Raw genomic sequence first — 20,838 nt, 5'->3', positions numbered from 1 at the left:
ATATTTGATGTTTTATGAAGATTATTTCCCCCCCCCCTTCATCTCACTAAACCAAGATATAAAACGGTCTGTGAGGACAGAGGAAAAAAAATCTCTTCCAAGAGGCTTACTACTTATTCTTACATTACTTATGACTTCTAATAAGCATCTGAATCGTGATTAGTTGTTAGAGCTGGAATATCAGTCCCTCTGAGGTTCTTCATCAGTAGTACCATGTCAAGAGACAAACCTAACTGCTGTCAATTTCAGTAAAATAATTTTGCATATTAGGAGTCCTTAAAAAATGTTAATCCTATGCTAATTTTTTCACTTCATGCAGTTTAGTTTCAGAGAAAATAAATATCTGTGCTCTGGAGGAATATGTCATATTTCATTGCTTTTAGACATAAATTTTTCCCAGTTGTAGGAAAACAGATTTGCAATGTTATGCCATAAGGAGCTCTTTCTATAACAATCTAGAAAAGCAGATTTCTCTGCTTGGACATCTATTAATTATACATAATACTAGTTTATGTAATCTGCTTCCAAATATATTATCTACATCCAATTCTGATGCTGTCACTTCCATTTAATTCCTATGGAACACTTACTGAAATGGGATAAAGTTGAAATCAGTGCTTTTGTGGAAGTCCAGGACTATTTAGAATGTAGTGACATTTAAAATTAAAACCTCACAGGATATGCTTATTTCAAAATCTGAAGTGCAAAGTATAGCTGAAATAAAATCCAGGGAATAAAATAGTATAGTATATGACAAGAAATAAAAAAAGCCCCAAACGCTTTTATGCCACCCTGAAGAACCAAAGTGATGAAATGCTTGGAAAACTTCTTACTAGCTTTTATTTATATTCAAGGATTCAAGGCTTGATCCTGCAGGATGCTGAACACTCTTGTTGCCGTCTGGCACTTTGGCATTTGATTGTTCTCAAGCATAAGAACAGTTCGATGTATATGAGTTAACTTTGCCAAGTCAGCTTGTTGGAATGGAGGGCCTTGTCTTTGCAAGTTTGAACTTTGTTAAAGCAGTTAGGTTGTTATCATAAGACCAAGTGAATTCTTCCTGCGAGGGCTTAAATACCCCCCACCCCCCGCCAAGCCTGAACAACTTTCCTTCCTTTTCCCAAGGAAATACTCAATGTAAGTGAGTAAAAAAAAAAACAACCTGCAGAAAGCAAGGCTAACCTAACTTTGTAGAATAGAGCTGTTCTTTCCACACTGTAGGTGCACAACAAAGAAGGTTCCTCATATCTTTACACTTGAACACAAGTAAGAAGCTAATAAGGCAATCCATCCCCATCCAGAGCATTGCAGAGAAGAAGGTTCAATCCACCTGCCAGCCAGTGAGTGTTTGAAGGCTGGCACATGGGAGGCATCTGTTTGTGCAACACAAATGCTTGTGCCTGTTTACATCAAGTAGGAAATTTGTGAGGTTCCCCCACCCCTTTTTTTTTTTCCCCCTGTGTTAACAGGTGAAAGTTTTTATGCAGGAGAATATGCTTGAAACTGCAGAAGTGATGAATATAACTTCTTTCACTGAGCCAATCCTGAAGCATAATCATAGACTCATAGAATTGTTTAGGCTGGAAAAGACCTTTAAGATCATTGAGTCCAACAGTCAGCCCAACACCACCATGCCCACTAAACCATGTCCTGAAGTGCTTTGTCTATGCGTTTTTTGAATACCTCCAGGGATGGTGACTCCACCACTTCCATGGGCAGCCTGTTCCGATAACAAAAAAGTAAATCTCCCAGAAAAAAATGTAGGTTAAGCAGTAGCAGTACCAATAATGTATGTTTTGATGAGACAATTTGGCTATAAGATTATTTGTCTACTGAATTAGAGGCCAGTGGAAAGTACTAGTATAGTTTAAACTGCATGTCATGAAAACAGAAGCAGAAGGGTTCCTATTGTGTCTTAGTTCTGTGCATCCCAGTTTATAATTGATGTTAGTGTCCTGCATAGAACCATCTCCAGTTAAGTAGTCGCTTGCATAAGCAGCTTGTAAAGTCCTGTGGTGTGTCCATGGGAGAGACTGTATTTGCTTTAGTGTTCCGGAAAAAAACAGTCTCCCTGGAAGCATAATCAATCAGGAGAATAAAAAAGTCAAGACAGACATTGTAGTGTGTCTTAGAGAACTAGGGAAGCATGCAGGCATCTTTTCAATTTTTAGCAAAGAAGTTACCCAAACATCTTTCGTTGGGAATGGTCCTTGCAAGAGTTCATGGTAGAGTAAAAATAGATTATATTGCTTATTTTACTGATCTGTGAAACAGTTTCTGGATAGAGGGAAAATGGACAACTTCATCTTGCTTTTAGAGCTGTGCTCGTATGTTTGTACTTCCATCAAAAAATCCTTCCACTTCTCTGTAATCACTATTCCCAAAAAAGATGTTTCATAACACTCACTGAAGAGCTCACTCTCCTCCAGAAGAATTAAAGCATTTGTAACTGCTGTTTCTGAGCACTTCCTAAGGGCCAGTAGTTGTTCTGTTGGATAGCTGCTATCCCTTTCACCAAGTGCATATTTGTCAGAATGAAGTGAGCTGGCCCCACTGAGGGTAATAGTTCTGCTATTTAGTGCAGAGAGGTCAGAATTTCATTGTAAGTCTTCATGATAACATGATCATTTGTGACTAAATCATTATCTAGATGAATGCTGCTGTAACACAGTGCTTTTTTATCACAAAAGCCTATTGGTTCCCACAAATTTGCATGTCAGCTGAGACCATCAACAGCTGAAGACTGTTCATATTTTTGCAAAATGATCAGGATTCCAGCAGCACTCCAGGAGTGTTCAGCTAAGCAGAAGTGAAGATGTTTTGCTTGCCCTGAACCTCTGGAAAAGGTTTTATATAAACTTTTTGCATAAGCTTATGTATATAAACTTTTTACATAAAGCAAAACTAAAAATTGCTGAAAATTGTCAAAGCTTCCTTGATGTTCCTTTGTTTTGGATAAACTACTAAATATTATATCATTAAAACCATTAAAGATGGCTTAATTTGATAAAACCCCTACTGTGGATTTGCCAAAGACGAGAAGAATGCAAGTCCTTCCCCTGAAATGCTGTAATTCTGGACCTAGATTTGTAAGCCTAAAAAGACATAAAAACTCTAGAGGTTGTGACTGTCAAAGTCATGACCACCTAGTGTTAGATTTCACTCATAACTCAGGTTTTTAATTAAGTTTGTTCAAACCTGTATGTATAGCAACACTTAGGCATTGTATTTGGGGCACTCCATAGGAAAAAAATGTTGTGCACCAGCCCAGGTGGTAAAGCCAGAACACATGTGTGCATAGTAGGACCCAGACAAAGTCTTGTAACTTCTGAGTTCTGAACTGCAGAGATTTTCTCCAGCTGAATATGCCCATGCGTATACATGTGTCCACACCCTTGTTGGAAATTCTGCATGTATTGAGAGTATAAATGTGCTTAATTTAAGAAAAAAATCTGAGATGATAGCTATTGCATGGCTCAGTGCTCTTTTTGATAGAATAGATGGAGGAAGAACTAGCAATAGTTCTTCCTATACAGAGAACAAACTTTTAGGTGAAACTTGCTGCTGGATTTGCCTTAACTCCTGCTCTAATATTTTTGCACTGGAGTATGGCACAGACAAGAAAAAGTGGTGAAATACAGGCTACAGAACATTGGGCCTCTCCCTCACTGTGAAGGACAGAAATGCTGACTTTAGTTGGTTAAATTATTTTTAACCCGAAAAAAATAGTGAATTCTTATTTTGAATATGTGTGGTGTTTGTTTACATTTAATGACTACTAGTAACTAAGAATTTTCAAGCAGTGCACACTTATTTCAAAATAGTAGAATGTCATGCAACTACCGATCATTGTTCACTTTCGTGTGCATCCTCTGCAAGACTGTACTTACTGAAGTAGAAGGTGAATGATTTCATTTGGCTTTTGTAGTCTTAATTGCTGTTAAGCTAAAGTGACATATTTTGATTTGCAAGCCAGTTGGCCTGTTGGGCAACATGGGGTTTATGCGTGTGCGTGCATGTGCACTTGTAGGACTGCAACAAGCTCCCGCTCTCTGTGGACTACACATAGAATGGGTTCCTGTATCACATCCTTACAGGACAGCTGGTCAGGAACTGTGACAAAATAAGCCCAGCAAACCTAATCAGAAATGTGGGCTGATGAGAATCAAACCTTTTTAGTAGCATATAGTAATATCTTTGATGTAATTTGCATCAGAAAATGGCTTTAGAATAGAATTTCCTCTATAGAAATAGACCCACTCCCACGAACAGAAAGGCAGAGGACTTGTTACCTTCTGCTACCAGTGGCAAATAACAGGGATATCCCCATATTAAAGAGAAACAGCTTTGGGCCCATACATTGCATTTTCTATTTTTCATTTTTTTTTTCTCCCTCTTTCCTTCACGTATTCCACATGAACAGCAAGTTCTAAGTTACTTTAGGAACATGGTATTCTTTCTTTGTTTAGTATTTTTTCCCCAAAATTTAAGCAAACAAAATATTATTTTCTTCCAACTGTTTTAATTCCTGAATTGCTTCTTTGTATAGAGAACTTTGTCAGCCATTCAAAATAATGCATGGTTTTGAGACTGAATCATTCTGAGCTGTGCTTATTTCTGATCAACAACTTGAAAAAGCAAAGAATCTTTCTACTGCCTCCCAAATGTGTTGTATTTGTGTGCTACACCAACTAAGGCATCTAAAGCAAATTAAGAAAAATAAATTGATGTAAACTGTGATAAATCTAGAATGTTGCTTGCTAGCCAGAGAACTTTAATGTTGAATGGAGATCTCCATTAACTGGTTAAAAAATGGAGCCGTAGCTTGAACATCAGGTTATGTTCTTACTAATCAATATGATGAATGAACAGGGTACGTATGGTGTCTATCTGCTACCTTGTAAATGTACAGTTTTCCATGCCATTCACCTCCTTGGGGAGCCACAGGGAGTGTGTTACTCTTGTATTTGTCAGTATCAGGAAGGAGCTTCTATAACATTTGCTGCAGGTGATGCCAGCCAAAATCTAATTATTTTAAGTCAAGGTGCTTTCAACTAAGTGCTTGAAACTGGACCATGTCATAGTTCAATCAGTGGGTGAGTTTGTGAACCTCCAGATGTTTCTAAACTCCCAGAGGGTCAAGCCAGACTCTGGTCTCTTTAAGCAGTGTCCTAGGAACAGATACTTGTTAAGATTTTCTGGGCAGCAAGAGCTGCAGTTCCATTAAGCCTCAAAGCCAAACTATACAATCTACTTGCATTTGCCAGTTATTCAAGCATGCCATTCTGCTGCTCTGGCCAGTTTATACTCCACCTCTTGAGAGGTGCATGATAGCTTATACCTAGAAATCCATGTAACAGATTTCTCAAAATCTGTACTGTAAGTGCAGCTGGCATTAGTGAAAATGCTCGGGCTTTCAACTTTCAGGAAATTGGATCCTTTTTATAAGTACATGAATATTTTTTAAAATTGTGCCTGAATTCCTTCATCTCTCTGGCCTGTAGTTACAGGGATGCTGAAGACTGGATTTAAGATGTTTTTTATGGAATGTTTATAGTATGTAAATTTAGTAATGTTTTGACTTCAAGGAACAGATCTGCTCCCTGCAGTAACTATATGAAATAATTTACACAAGGACCATCATTGCCATGTAATAATTTGTATAAGTATCCTTTGCATCTTGCTGTATCTTAATTTTGTGTGGAAAGTTCCAGCCAAAGGTTCTGGTACAACACTTGGGCTTATCCTGGGTACAAACTTAACCCAGATCCTGGCCCTTGCTCTAGTATTGCACAATTCTCTGATATCTTTAGGAAAACCTCATGTTTCCCATCTCCTGTAAATACCATACAACAAGTGTTTGTATTTTTGCTGCTGTTACTGTTTTTCAGACACCAGAAAAAAACCCATATGAAATCAAACATTTGTTGGAATTATAATCTTGGCAAGGAATGTAAGAATCCTTCAATTTTGAAGACAAACTGAGCTACTGTGGTTAAGGCTAAAGACACAATCTTTGTACGAATTGGTGTGTTTTTTAATTGTGTAATATGGATATGTTGTGAGTCACTGGAGGTAGGAATGCACACTATTCATTTTTTTCTGTGAATTCATGATCATACACTTTTTTCTACTTTTCATTAGTTTAAGCCAGAGAGTTTTTTCAGAACCTTTTATCTTTACAGGGATGTTGCATGATCTTCAGCATAACACAGTGATGACAGAGATTTATTTTTTATATATCTAGTAGTTCTTATTCAGACCTGCTGACAAAGTTAAATACACTTGTCAAGAGCCAACAGTTATATCTGAATTCAAATTTTTCACTCAAAAAGGGAAGCATATATATGTGTGTGTATGCATATATTGTAAATGAAAGTTTGAATATATGCATACACACATATATACTCTGATGCCACAATGAATATATGAAATTGCCTTTTGTTTCAAAGCTTAGCAATATGGTGGTAAAAGTTTTTATAAGGCAAATGACTTCTGGTAAAATGTCCTTTCAAATTCACTAAGAAATATACTGTATGGTGGTATTGCTATAGCTGTCTGGACCTTTAAGACAATCTGAAATATCAATGCATAGTAAAAAAGTGATATTTGGTTCTGTCACGGTAGAGCAGCTATTCTATGCCCACTTGGGCACTGTTCTCTGTATACTTCATATGATGGATTTTTCCTCTGTGTAGTTAGTATGTAGGGTTGCATTGCTCTTTCTCTCGAATCAGTTAATTTTTATGCACACATTTTTATTTAGAAATATATTTAATGTACTCATACTAAACTAAGCATATTAGAATTGCTTAGGGAGACATTTAAAACTATTAGTGTACTGGTAATCACAAAGACTTTTCCTTGATTAAATGGTAACCATAGTAAGTACTTAGGAACTGGTAGCATGTGCTAGACTACAGAGAACAGACACATTAAATGTCAGCTTGCACATGTAGAGCTGCCAGTATAGCTTACTCTTGGTCTGTAGCATTGCATTGGCTTTGTGTGGCAAGGTTTTGGTAGTGGGGGGGGTTACAGGGGTGGCTTCTGTAAGAAGCTGCTGGAAGCTTCCCCTGTGTTCGAGAGAGAGCCCATACCAGCCAGCTCTAAGACGGACCCGCCGCTGGCCAAGGCTGAGCCAATCAGCGATAGTGGTAATGCCTCTCTGATAACATTTTTAAGAAGGAAAAAAAGTTGCTGGGACAGAGATGGCAGCTGGAGAGAGGAGTGAAAACACGTAAAAGAAACAACTCTGCAGACACCAAGGTCAGTGAAGAAGGAGGGGGGAGGAGATGCTCCAAACACCGGAGCAGAGATTCCCCTGCAGCCCGTGGGGAAGACCATGGTGAGGCAGGCTGTCCCCCTGCAGCCCAGGGAGGTCCATGGTGGAGCAGTTATCCACCTGCGGCCCCATGGAGGACCCCATGCCGGAACAGGTGGGTGCCCAAAGGAGGCTGTGACCCTGTGGGAACCCCACGCTGGAGCAGGTTCCTTGCAGGACCTGTGGATCTGTGGAGAGAGGAGCCCACGGAGCAGGTTTTCTGGCAGGACTTGACCCCGTGGGGGACCCACGCTGGAGCAGTGTGCTCCTGAAGAACTGCACGCCGTGGAAAGGACCCATGCTGGAGCAGTTCGTGAAGAACTGCAGCCCGTGGGAAGGACCCACGTTGGAGAAGTTTGTGGAGGACTGTCTCCCGTGGGAGGGACCCCACGCTGGAGCAGGGGAAGAGCGTGATGAGTCCTGCCCCTGAGGAGGATGAAGCGGCAGAAAATAATGTGTGATGAACTGACTGCAACCCCCATTCCCTGTCCCCCTGTGCCGCTGGGGGCGGGGGTTTGGTAGAGAATCTGGGAGTGAAGTTGTGCCCAGGAAGAAGGGAGAGGTGGAGGGAAGGTGTTCTGAGATTTGGTTTTATTTCTCATTACCTTACACTCGTTGATTTGTAATAAATTGAGTTAATTTTCCCCAAGTTAAGTCTGTTTTGCCCGTGACAGTAATTGGTGAGTTGATCTCTCCTGTCCTTATCTTGACCCACAAGCTCTTTGTTATATTTTCTCTCCCTTGTCCAGCTGAGGAGTGGGAGTGATAGAACGGCTTTGGTGGGCACCTGGCGTCCAGCCAGGGTCAACCCACCACAAGCATATTGCCATGGTTTTTAATTTTTGGCCTTTTCTAAGCACAGACTACCGATTGTGCCAGACTTCATGGTGACTAAGCAATCATGGTGACTATGGGCAAGCATGTCTAAGTGACCATGTTCAGATAATACCAGAATTATTTGCCTTTTTAAACTACATCTAAGTTCTCCTTTCCTGAGAAAGAAAGAATCTGTTTAACGCAAGTCTGTTGACTACATGTGTGAAAATAGCTAGCTAGGTACCTGTGAGCCCTGTTTCTTTTTCTTCTGTCATGGCTCTTATTTTTTAACTTAATGATTGTTTTATTTTTAAAAGCTGTCTACACACCAGGATAACCACATTCTCCTCTTCTTTATCCACACTTTTTTTTTCCTGCTAAGAGGTCAAACCTTGCAGAAGAAAAATTGCCACATGAAACATCCCATTGACCTCTATACCAAACTGAACTCCCTCATACAGTTAATCTGTTATATCGATGGACAGTCATAGTTGCAAGTAGAAGATGACCATCATCTCCCATGTTTCCTGGCAGAGAGAATGAATCGTATTACTGGGATAATGAACGATTTAATGACTTGTGTGTTGATTTATCAGATCATGCTGGAGAGGCCAATTTTAAAACATAAAGCCATAAGTCACAGCATTGCTGCGTATGGCCTGTCGAGGCTGTTAGGCTCCCTTATCATCAATTGCTGTGTTAATCAAGGTGTCATTAGGGCTTGCAAGCTGTGAGGTGCTTGTATGCAACACCTTTTCATTCTGCTGTGGCATTTATTCAGAATAAGAATTAATTATTTTCTTCAGGTTTAAGAATCATTTAACCTAATAAAGTCAGCATTTTGGGCTTTCATAGTGAGGGAGTTTCATCCTGAGCTAAAGAAATGTATTAATGTGGGCACAGGGATAGAGTGTACAACATAATAATTGATCTGGTAAACTGGTACTATGTTGAGTTGGCTCCTCAGTGCAAGACCAGTAATGTTTTGTGCCCTGGCTTCTGTACTTTAGTAGGAAATACATACATTTTAGCTAGTAAAAATTATAGCAATGACCAATATAAGTAAGAAATGATTGCAGGAAGTTCTTCACTAAGATGAACTTTTTCATGATTTTTCTCTTTACAGAGATTTTCTTAATATTAATTTTTCTTAATTTTAAAAATAGTTTTGAACTGATCTCTGGCAACAGCTGACAGAAATGTAGCCTGGAGTAATGCTTTTGCTTATTAACTGTTGCCATGTGGCATAAACTGCCTTAACCTGTTTCCATAGAAGACAGACCAGTTTCTTGAATCTTCCCAGTTAGTCCACGTTTCTTTACGTGTGGCATCTAAATGTCGTGCTAGAGTTCTGCAGTTGAGACTTCATTAATCTGTATAGAATGGGAAGGTTCTCCTGTCTTCTCTTCACACGTTGTAGTATGATACTTGCCTCTTGTGCAACATCATTACTCTGTTAACCTGTGTTCAGCTTGTAATAGACTTGCAGTCTAAGCCTAAGCAAGACTTAGTCTTGCTGCTTAACCACTTTCTCCTTTTTCTGTATTAGTGGCTGTTGGTTATTCCTGTCTTTACATCATTCCTTGAGCTTAGCAATATTTATATCCTGTAGAGGCTACTTCTAACATTTCATACTTTTATTCTGAATGCTAAACCTGTTTTACAGCATGACTGTAGTCCCTAGCTTTGTATCAGGTACATCTTTGGTAAGAGTAGTCCTTATTCCATCATACAGGTGATTCACAAAAATACTGAACAGACCTTGGTGAAACCTTCGTGGTGTGTTCTTGACAGGTAATCATTAATAACCGTTCTCTGAGTGGGATTGTTCAACCATTTTCTCTCTTACTGTGCAATAGTTTTATCTTCATCTGATTTCCAAGCTTGCTCAGGGCTGTCACATGAAATGCTATCAAAAAAACCTCCTACAGACAAGTTACAGGAAACCTGATATTTATCCAATATCTAGAAGCTCTTGTGTCCTGTGACAGAGGAAAATTAAGTTAGTTTGACTTGGTTTGTTTTTGAAAAAATCAACGTTGCCTGCTGTATAATTGTTTTTTATCTTCAGGAGTTTGTTGATTGTGGTGGGGTTTTTTGTTTGTTTTGGTGTTGCTGGTGATTTTTTATTTTGGGGTTGTTTTTGAGTTTTTATAGAGCTGAAATTAAGCTGTTTAATGACTTCCCCGAGTTCCCTTTTGGAAGATCAGCTCCTCATTTCCCATTTTTTCAGTTTTCTGGTACTTCCTTTGTCTTCCATGGATTCTCACAGCTTACAAGTAGATTTCTTGGCAACTGAAGTATTTTAGGATAAAATCCATTGGGCCTAACCAGTTTAAACATATGAAATCTGTCTATGTACTCTAACCTTGTCTTTTCTTGCCATCTGACTTTTCTCTGAAGAAGGCTTCCATGAAATAAAAGCTGAGTTCCTGAAAACGCTGATCAGATTCTGTTCAGACTTAGAATTTCTATATCATAGCTGCTTTACTCTGAAAAACATTTGCCAAAACAGCTTAACTCATGGCTTCCTTGTAAAACTCTTCAGCCTTCTGAATAAAATCTTTTCCTTGCGAAGGGAAGTAATTCCATGTATTTACTTTTGTCCTTGCCCTGTTTGCCTGTTGATGAGGAGTCGGTGTGCCATGGGGTTCAAAGCCCCTCTGCTGTCCTGAGGCATTTTCCTAAGTTTTGTCAGCTGGCAGGCCATATCTTTCCCAGACTTTTGTCCAAGTCTCTCACTGATTTGAAAAAAACATGCTTAGAAAATGTGATTAGTCATGACCAGACCCCTTTATCTAAAAATCATGGAGAGCCGTAGGCTACAAAGTGAGGTGCAGTTGCTTGATATCAGGCTATACTACTTAGGCTTTTTGTGTGGTGTTAACATATGCTTCATGAGCATACTGTACCTTAAGTATAGTTTTTTTGAGATCTGAGCTGCCCTGTGTCTGGCTCTCCTGCCACTTAAAAGGAAATTATTTTTTTCTTTTGGTTTAAATTAAGTGACTTTTTTTTTTTTTTTTTTTTTTTTTTAGCTAAAAGAAATAGTCATCACTATGGTCCAGTTAGTTTACTGGAATACCTTCACTATTTCTCAGAAGGTATGTCTATACTACAGATCAGAGTGAACTTGGGGAAAACAGAGTAAGCTCAGAGGGTGTAAATGTAGAATATGTTCATGCTTTGATACTCCCTAGCCTTTTGCTGAATACTAGCTTTAGTGATTGAAAAACCTCTTTCCATGCTGATTTAAGTCCATACATCTTCATTTGAGCATTTCTGTGCATTTGAACTAGCTTCAAAATACATCAGAAAATGATATAAGTTCCATAACACAAAGAATTCTAAAGGTGAGGATACCCTTTCATAAGTGAAAACCTGCTGTTAGCTGACAAGAAGTTAAACACCAATGTGCTAAGTTTGCAAGGAAAGTTTAATTGAAACAATATTCAGTAAAAATGAACTATATGGACATTTTTCACTGGTTTGCTTTTACTTTAATAGAAATTTACAGATTTGCTGACTGAAGTTTTGTCAGATAATACTTCCAGCATGTTTCATGGCTTGTTGTCTATTTTTCATCTTTATGAAACACAGTTTGTCCTGAAATACATGATAAATTTGATTAGTATGGGTTCATGCTGTAAAAGTGACGATAAGCCTGATAGTTCAGAAACTGATGAAAGAAATTCAGTCTTATATGCAACACGAGGAAAAAAAAAAAAAATTTTCTGATTTTTCCATAACGAACACCTTTGTTCTGTAGAGATCAAGTAAAAGTAGTAGGCTACATGCAGGAATTAACTGCAGGAGCTATGGTCTGAAGTATGCATGCAGTTGGATAAGTGATCATGAATCAGGCCTGGAAATCTATTACTTTTCTTTTCTGCCATGCAGTGTGTAATTATTGGTAGCATTAGCATGGTGTACATAGTGTTTGCAGCTGTATGTATTTTTAAGACTTATTTACATGCATATTAGATTATTAGTTTTCTTCCTGTCTCCCAAGATGTGCTGTTCTTTCTAGTGCTAGTTTTTAATGTCTTTTTTTCCTTGCAAAATGCTAAAGTAGCCACTAGAGTTAGATAAAACAGCAAGAAGAACCACATAAAAGCCTGTTGTTAAATAAATAGAAATGACAGAGTAAAAGAGCAATTCTTTTCCCATCCTGACTTGATGACCTCTAGAGATCAGTTTAAGTGAATATTTCAGATGCAGCTAAACACACAGACCCATGCTTAAGTGGTAGAACAAAATCAGTAGGCAGCAGATGAAAATTATTGTGTTTGTTTCCAAAACAATAACAAATAGCTGTTTCAGAGTGTCAGTGATGACAGTTATTATCTGGCAGGTAAAACTTTAGGGAGGGGGCTTTCAAAGAAATTTTGCAAGAGTGAGACATGTTTACTTGCATTAATCTTAGGGTGTAGGTATGTTGATTATCAATAATAATGTGTCAATGTGATTGACCCATTTCAGTCTGTTCTGTGAATGGTTAAATCTAGTTGTTTATTACCCTGACTGCATTTGATGAATAACTAACACTGCCAGATCTGTGCAGTGAAATTCCCCAGCCTAATTTTGATCTTTGGTACTCACAGTAGTCCTGCACTGTGTAATCTCATGCTTTGTTTAATAACTAATGGTTTATTTGTTTTCTTTGTGCTACTTTATTGATTAATTTTTCTTTCCCTATTCAGTTCTTCAGCTAAGAGTTCCGATTAGGGGATGGGCATGGCTAATCTCTTAACTCAGCAACCTTTATTCATATGTTATGTAGTGTCCTGGTTTCAGCCGGGATGGAGTTAACTGTCTTCCTAGTAGCTGGTACAGTGCTATGTTTTGAGTTCAGTATGTGAAGAATGTTGATAACACTGATGTTTTCAGTTGTTGCTCAGTAGTGTTTAGACTATAGTCAAGGATTTTTCAGCTTCTCATGCCCAGCCAGGGCACCTGACCCAAACTGGCCAACGGTGTATTCCATACCATGTGACATCCCATCTAGTTTAGGAACTGGGAAGGGGGGGGGCAGTGTTTTTTTTGGCCGCTCGGGGACTGGCTGGGTGTCGGTCGGCGGGTGGTGAGCAATTGCCCTCTGCATCATTTGTACATTTTAATCCTTTTATTACTTACTGTTGTCATTTTATTAGTGTTATCATTATCATTATTAGTTTCTTCTTTTCTGTTCTATTAAACCGTTCTTATCTCAACCCAGGAGTTTTACTTCTTTTCCTGATTTTCTCCCCCATCCCACTGGATGGGGGGGGAGTGAGTGAGCGGCTGCGTGGTGCTTAGTTGCTGGCTGGGGTTAAACCACGACATGTAGCTATAAATTAAATTTAATGGTCTCTAGCAAGAGTTTCTCCAAGTAGAAACTGAAAAATAATTTGGCAAAATTAACAAGTGATAGTGATTCAGAGTAAGCCAAAACTGATAAGGTCCGTTCGCATGAAGTTACTGCTTTGTAAACATCTGTGGCTGTTCAGCTGACTCCCAGTTTTCACTCATCACCAGTATTTCCTTGATTTTGAGGAAGTAGTCTTAATGAATCTGAGGTGTGTTTGTTCAAAGTGAATCTTAGGTATTCTCTTGTTACCTGTGTCAACATTTCAGTTCATTGTGCTGTAATACAGCAGATAAAATAATAATATATTATAAAAAATACAGCCTCTTTAGCTATACATTAAAAAAGGGGGGTGGGGGGGAGGAGGAACAGCTGTCAGAATTAATTCCATGGAAGGAAAATTCACTTAAATTAGTAGTACACTACTGGCTTCTAGTTACACGGGTCTCAGAATTATGACTGTAATGGCAGCTTAAATTGAAGGGATCTTCAGTTGAAGGCGTGAGTAGGAGTGAAGTGATGTGATATTTTCCAGAGGGACAATAGAAATTGTTATTCATTTTTCCTAAGATGCAGGAAGCCCCTGGACTTTCAGTTAAATATGTAGAAGAAAACAATATATATAACAGTGCTCAGAATTACTATTTACTGCATAGTATATGAAAATTGTAGCATGTTTTATGTTTAACTGATACAAGCAGTGAATATTTCATTTCATTAGAGGGGCAGTATGTCCCTTTTCCCCCAAATGCTATTTCTTTTCAGCTCATTTTGATGCAAAGAACATTATGGTGAGAATACAAATGGATTCAACTCCAGTGCCTGCATGCACAGTAACACACAGGCATGAGCATATGCATGTTTTTGTGTTCCTCGCTGACTGTAAATAGTGTACAAAGAACATAATCCATCAGAGATGGTTGCTGATTACTGTTCAGTCCGTTTGGCAAAATCACACTGCACTAGATTTCCTGTCTGAGGTCAGATTAAAGGTATTAATAACAAGTGCAACGTGATTGCAGAGGATTTGTAGCAAGCAGCTTTGAAATCAAATGGTATCAAGGGTACTGCCTATGACAAACTGTAGATGCGCTGTGAATCCTAACATGCAGTTCAGACAGAAATTGTTGAAATTCTAAAGTGGGCACACTCCTACACAGACACAAGCTTGCAGCATCCAATCAGTTTTAAGAGGTAATGCACAAATACACTATTCTTCAGACTGAAAGGTTTGCTATATTACAAACAGTAATGGTGTTCAGATGCAGTGTTTTATGAGTTTTCAGTAATAAAATAACTCATTTTAATCTTAATTGCAGGACTGCCAGCCTTTATAACAATACACTGTTAAAGTGTTCTTAAAAAGTGCTTGATAATCTAATGAGGATAAGCTCTTATTTGAGCAGTGCTGACATTGATATGTTAATGTTCCAAGGATTATTCATAGTGTCTTGATCTATACAACTCAAACTTTCACAGCTACAGGTGATAAATGTGACTCAGTTGGCTCTCTTACATTCTATAAATACATCTGATTCTGTAGGAGGTTAAACATTTTGAGGATTAAATGGTTATGGAGAATCACTGGTATGGGCTAAAACAATTTTGGAAACATACCAGCTGTTTGAAATAAATGTGATACATGGTTTGTCAGAAAGAATGACAACAAGTTTTGATTTGAGTGCAATAATGTAAGATGTCTGCTACTTTGATACACATTTTATTTCAATGTGGTATCTCAGAACTTAAAATATTTTTGGGGGATTAGATCAAGTTTAATATTTCAATCAAGTAAAAATCTTAGCACTTTTAACCTTATTCTGTGCATATTGCTTTCATAAATTAATCTTCAGAAGTACCCATGCAGATGCTTGTTATAACTGCTATAAATACAAGGAAAACACCCTATTATTTAATTGAACCTTGTTCTGTCCTGTGTTTAACTAGTGAGCACTTCTCTCCTTCAGGTCCTCAAAATATATTGCTTCTGTCAGTGTTGGGACATAAGCTGTGCATAGCTACTGTGAGTTTTGTTTTGGCTGTTCTTTCTGTTTTTTTTTTTGTTTGTTTGTTTGTTTTTCTTTTTTTCTCCCCTCCTACCTCAGTTCATCTCAGAATGATAGAGCACACAATTCACTAAATCAGCATGATTGTTTGAAAAGAGCCTGTTTAAAAAGGCATTAGCAGGCCTGTGAATCTCAAGAGTGAACAAAAGGTCAATTTAATGGGATAATGATGAAAAATTATTTGTTTGTGTCAAATTTTAGCAAGAGATGCCATCATTCTACAAAAGTTTTATTTCTTATGATCTTTAGTTTTCTGTGGCCTATCCAATATGTGGAGCTTTCACTAAAGCCAATGGGACTTGTGCATATGGAGTAAATATTCACTAAGTGACATACCACGTCAGATAACTTTGCCTCAATGTTACAAATTTTGAAAAAAATTTTCATAGAAAACCAAAATAACCTCCCCAAAACAGTACATCAGAAAATCCCCTCTAAGTGTTATTTGTTCACAGATACCATAATTAGCTAGTTGGAAGCTGAGACATCAATGACACCGATTTCTGATGAGGAATCCTTATGTGAATTCAGCCCTCATGTAACACATGGGTGATGAAAGAATATTGGGTCGTACATAAGGCCAGAGCTTGGGCCATTGTGAATTAGATGGAAATCAATTGTCAATGATTGTGGAAAGTACCGTGGTTATGGATCATTGAACTGACTCTAATTAATTTAGGAGACTGACAGGTTCTGGGTAAAAGAGCTGCCTCACTCAGCTAGCAGCAGAAAGTAAAATGCAATTCTGTAGCTGATGTTTGGAAGTTTAGAAGACAGCTTTAGGCATTTAAGCAATACCTGTTTTTATTTTCATTCATCTACATTGTCTTTGGTCTGCACAAATTTCAATTTGTTTTCAATATCAAACTATTTCCAGCATTAAAGGCTCTGCAGTTATAACTAGGAAGATGTGAAATGAGTTACTCTACCCTTGACTTAGTTCCAAGCAGGAAGGCCAATATTAAATTAAATACTTTGCTGTAAGTCAAGTGAAAGAATAGCCCAAATGTACTTTGCTTATAAATTAGTGCATATGCAGAAAATGGGACTGTGGAGTGGGTCTGCCCATGTGATCTGGGGCAGCTGTGGGATGCCTAGCAACTCGGCATCTGGCCATACGGATAGTCAGGACTTTTTGAAAGTGTTTCTGGAAATTTGCATGAGTAATATGGGTTTGTTGATATCAGTAGACAGCAAGTTTCTTCAGGAGTTACTGAAATCTATTATGCTTGAGCCAAAAGTAATGTATTATATTTAGAAAAAACTTTAATAACTATACCCTGTTTCTACAAAATGGCAAACATCACATTGATTTTTTTAAGTGTGATCAGAAGTCTGATGCTTATTATACTCAGCATCATCTTCCATTTTTAAATATTTTGGAAGTTAGGAATAGTAGTTTCCTTCACGCAATTGCTGCTTTTCTTATGCAGCCTGTTGACCTGAAGTTCCAGGGGGTTGTGTTTTCTGTACTGTAAAAAAAGTAAAATTTAGTTCCTTCCATTTCTACCTCCACCTGTAGGAGGAGCATTGTATGCAGTGGTTTGCATCCATTCTCCTTCCCTCTTACTACCAGTCCTGTAAATTTCAGCGAGTCCCAAGCTAGTGTTTTGCAAAATTAAAATTACGCATTTCCAATGTTGTTACTTAAAGTAAATAGTGACAGTTCTTCTGGTGGTGTCCAAAGATGGCAGCTGCAGTGAAAAAAGTGAGAAGCAGGAACGTCATAAAGGTATTAAACCTCTTAAAGGACAAACCTGTAAATTCTGTAAGAAAAATGATTCCCTGAGTGTGTGTTACAACTTAAAGTTTCAAACTGCAGAGTTCTTGCAGAAATTGGTTTCTGCTCTGGATAATGTTGGTGAAGGTGCTAGTTGTTCTGATCAGTTAAAATACAATTCCACTTCTTTGAAATTTTAGAAGTACTTCAAAAGGAAAAATCTGCAAAATGAAAATCTATTTTGAAATAATCTTCCAGTTTTGCTGCAGTCTAGATGCAGCATTATTGTGTTTACAGGGAAAGATTGGTCAATTCCAATTAAATACAGTAGTATAAAAAGTGCCAATTTAATCAAAATTGGAATCTTTAGCAGATGTATCTGTTATGATGAAAAATTCATGAAATAAACATTTTACTTTGAAGTTGGAAATATTTGTGAAAGAAGTTGCCTCACTGGAATGTTAGGAAATGCTTTAGTTTCAAAATTGGAACTTCCAAAATGTTCTTAACAGATGATGAAATACAGACTTCTTTTGGAGTTAAAGGTGCTGACTTAGAATTAGAGAAGCAAGCCAGTTTATGTTTTGCTTTTTAATGCAGAGATGTTGACCTTGGTCTTTAATTCTTTCATGTCCTGTGGATATCAGAACCGTTAGAATACAGATGGCTTCTCCTTAATCTCTCACAATGGTGTGTGGGAACTGTTTTGGCTTGAATGAACAATTAAATATGCATTGGATGAGAGGGAGAGGGGCTGACTTCATATCCTGGTTCTTCCCCCTGCTCCAGCCTTTTTTTTGTAGTGAATTATTTTTGTTCCAGGGCTCACTGAGTTGACTCTGCTCACTAGATGATAATGACAGTAGCTTAAACATGGGCCCGGCATGTGAAAAACAGAGGACTTCTGCGATATTCTTTTGGGTTTGTTACCCATTAACTATTTAACTATTGGTAGTTGATAAAGTGCAGATCAGCAGTAGATACCAGATTTGATGTATAATCCCGATTCAGCAGAACTCTAAGAAACCTGGAAAGCTTAAAAAAAAAAAAAAAAAAAGGCATTGCAAGGTTTAGCATATGCTGCCTGTTATACTTGTAAGAGAGAAATTCTACTTGTGTGAAGTTTCAGAAGCAATTGCTTTGATTTGGATTGTACTTGACTGTAGCAGTGCAGGCTTGGGCTGGGAAGGAATGACTACATTCCATCAAATGATGATACTTAGATGTGTCAGGCCTGAAAGCAAATTAAAAAGTGTTGATGTGGTGGTGAATAAAATCACAATCTTAATGTATTTGGCCTTGTGTACAAGTAAGATCTAAAGTACTGTTTGAAATGCATAATGAAATACTGGCTATGTGCACTATTTAGAAGCACTTACCTATATTTAAAAAAATTGAAATAAATATTTCAAACCCAATAAAAAATAGAGAACAGATTAAAAAAAAACTCAGCAGAAACCTGGATTTTTGGTGGCAAATAAACACTATTCAGTTTAACATTCTTATTTTTGAACAGGAAAAGTTTATCTATCTTTTAAACGCCTAGTTGATGGGTGTATGGGAATATAACTTTCATGTTATTCAATTCTTTAAATGACTTTCTTGAAAATACCCAACAGAACTAGTTTAAGGTGAAGCTAGTAACTGTTTTAGCCTTTCCAGATGTCAAAGGATTTTTAAATCTTCTGAAACATTAACATCACTACTGGATAAATGGGCTAGGTGTTCCTTTTTGTTAAGGAAAAAGAACATCACTATAATGGACAGACAAATGGTGGAAAATGTGCTTAAACCCCATTTCAGTACTTTTAATTGCTGTTGTTGCCTCAGCACAAATACTGGTACTAAATTAAATGCATGTGGAAATATGCTATTCAGCAGTCTAGTGTGACATGGTAATTGAGCTATATTTTTGGTAAATGTGAATTAGTGATGGTTGTATGCTTCGTTTTACACTAGTAAGCAAATAACTTCCTTTTTTATAATTGGTCTGCTTCTGCCCTTGAAAATATTTGAGCCTTAAGGACTGAAAACTAAGGACAGAAAGAGGGATGAAAACCCAGGGAGCTAAGGGTAACATAGCAATCTGATATAAAAATTTAATGAGCTTTCTTTTGACAACTGTAATTTGTTTTAGCAAATTTTTCTAGTGAACAAGGCCAGAAGCTGTATGTAAATGAGCTTTTCTTGTGACTTGTGCTTGCCAGACCGCTGCAGCTGTAGGGAGTGTTAGGGTGATGAAATGATATTGCACATAATGGGGTTAATGAAGATTACAAGTTACTTCCTTCAGGGAAGTGTACTCTGTTCATTTTTTTGTTTTGTTTTAAGCAAGCTTATACTGAAAGTCAGAAGTTCCAAGCCTGTGTTTAAAATATTGTGAAATCTAAGTGGGGTTTGAGGCAGTGTATCACAAATTGCAGGTGGCTAATTAGCTATTGTGATCTTTTGTGATTGGTTGTGCTTTTTTGCACGTGTAGTTTTCACTTCAGAAACTAACACCTCATGAGCAGGCCTGCAGTTTCCTTTATAAATGTTTCTTGTGAACCACGCCCAAAAAGTGGCTTAATGTAAATTCAAGAGAAACTAATTTCTGTTCATTTTGCATTTCTCTTGCAGATGGTGATGGTCAGGATTTTAATAACTTCAACTTGCATGAAGTACATTTTTCCCTCAAAAATATTTTGGATTTGTTAGTTTCAGTATTTTTTTAAGGAACGCATTGGAAATTTTTGCTTAGACTTTCAAAGGTTTCAATGTTGCTTAAGAAAATAAGGTAGCAGAAAATGGTGCAGCTTTTTACCCCAGTGCTTGTGGTGCTCTAATTATTTACGATAATCCTGGTTAAGATCCCATTTCTGTTCAAAATCAAAGCAGAGATGATGTGAACTTTTCTCCTGCAACTTCTCCTTTAGCCATTTACTTCTCATGTATGCTGGGTTGATTCCTTTAAATTTCTTCTTTCTACTGTATGTGCTGCTGTTCTATTTTAGCATATTCCAGTTAATAGGAATGGAACTGTACTTCCCTGTTCCCCTGCCACCATCTGTGGCAAGTGCTCAAAGAAACATGTTACAGTCACTTTCTTTCCCTTTTACAGTCTTTGCTAATGAGTTTTCCATTCTGTCCAATGAAGATATGGGTCAGTATTATGTGGGTCTGTCAGCATCATCAAAGCAGCTCGGTGGCTGCCTTACCGTCTAAGCTGTACTGTGAACCACAACAGGGGAAAAACCCTGCTGAAACCAACTTTTTGAACATGATTTTATTTAAGCTGAGCCTCAAGGTAATTGTTAGCACAAGTTAATGGGGCAGCAGGGCGCCACCTCATGCAGATGAACAGCTGGGAGGGTGGTCCTCAGGAACTCCTCCGCTGACATCCCTGTATGTCAAAGTGAGCAGTGGAGGAGAGGGAATTTCTACCAAGTTTCTAGGTTTATTTCATCTTTGCCTGATCCAAAAGTATTTGGTGTATTCAAGTTTCACAAATACTTTCTGTGATGCAGAGAATGTGTTTTGAATGTGTGTTTTACTGGAAAAACAAGCAGACAGCTATGTCCAGTTT

The sequence above is a fragment of the Buteo buteo genome, chromosome 11 (genome assembly GCF_964188355.1).
Source record: "Buteo buteo chromosome 11, bButBut1.hap1.1, whole genome shotgun sequence".
Lineage (NCBI taxonomy): Eukaryota > Metazoa > Chordata > Aves > Accipitriformes > Accipitridae > Buteo > Buteo buteo.
Note: the sequence above shows the minus strand (reverse complement) of the source record.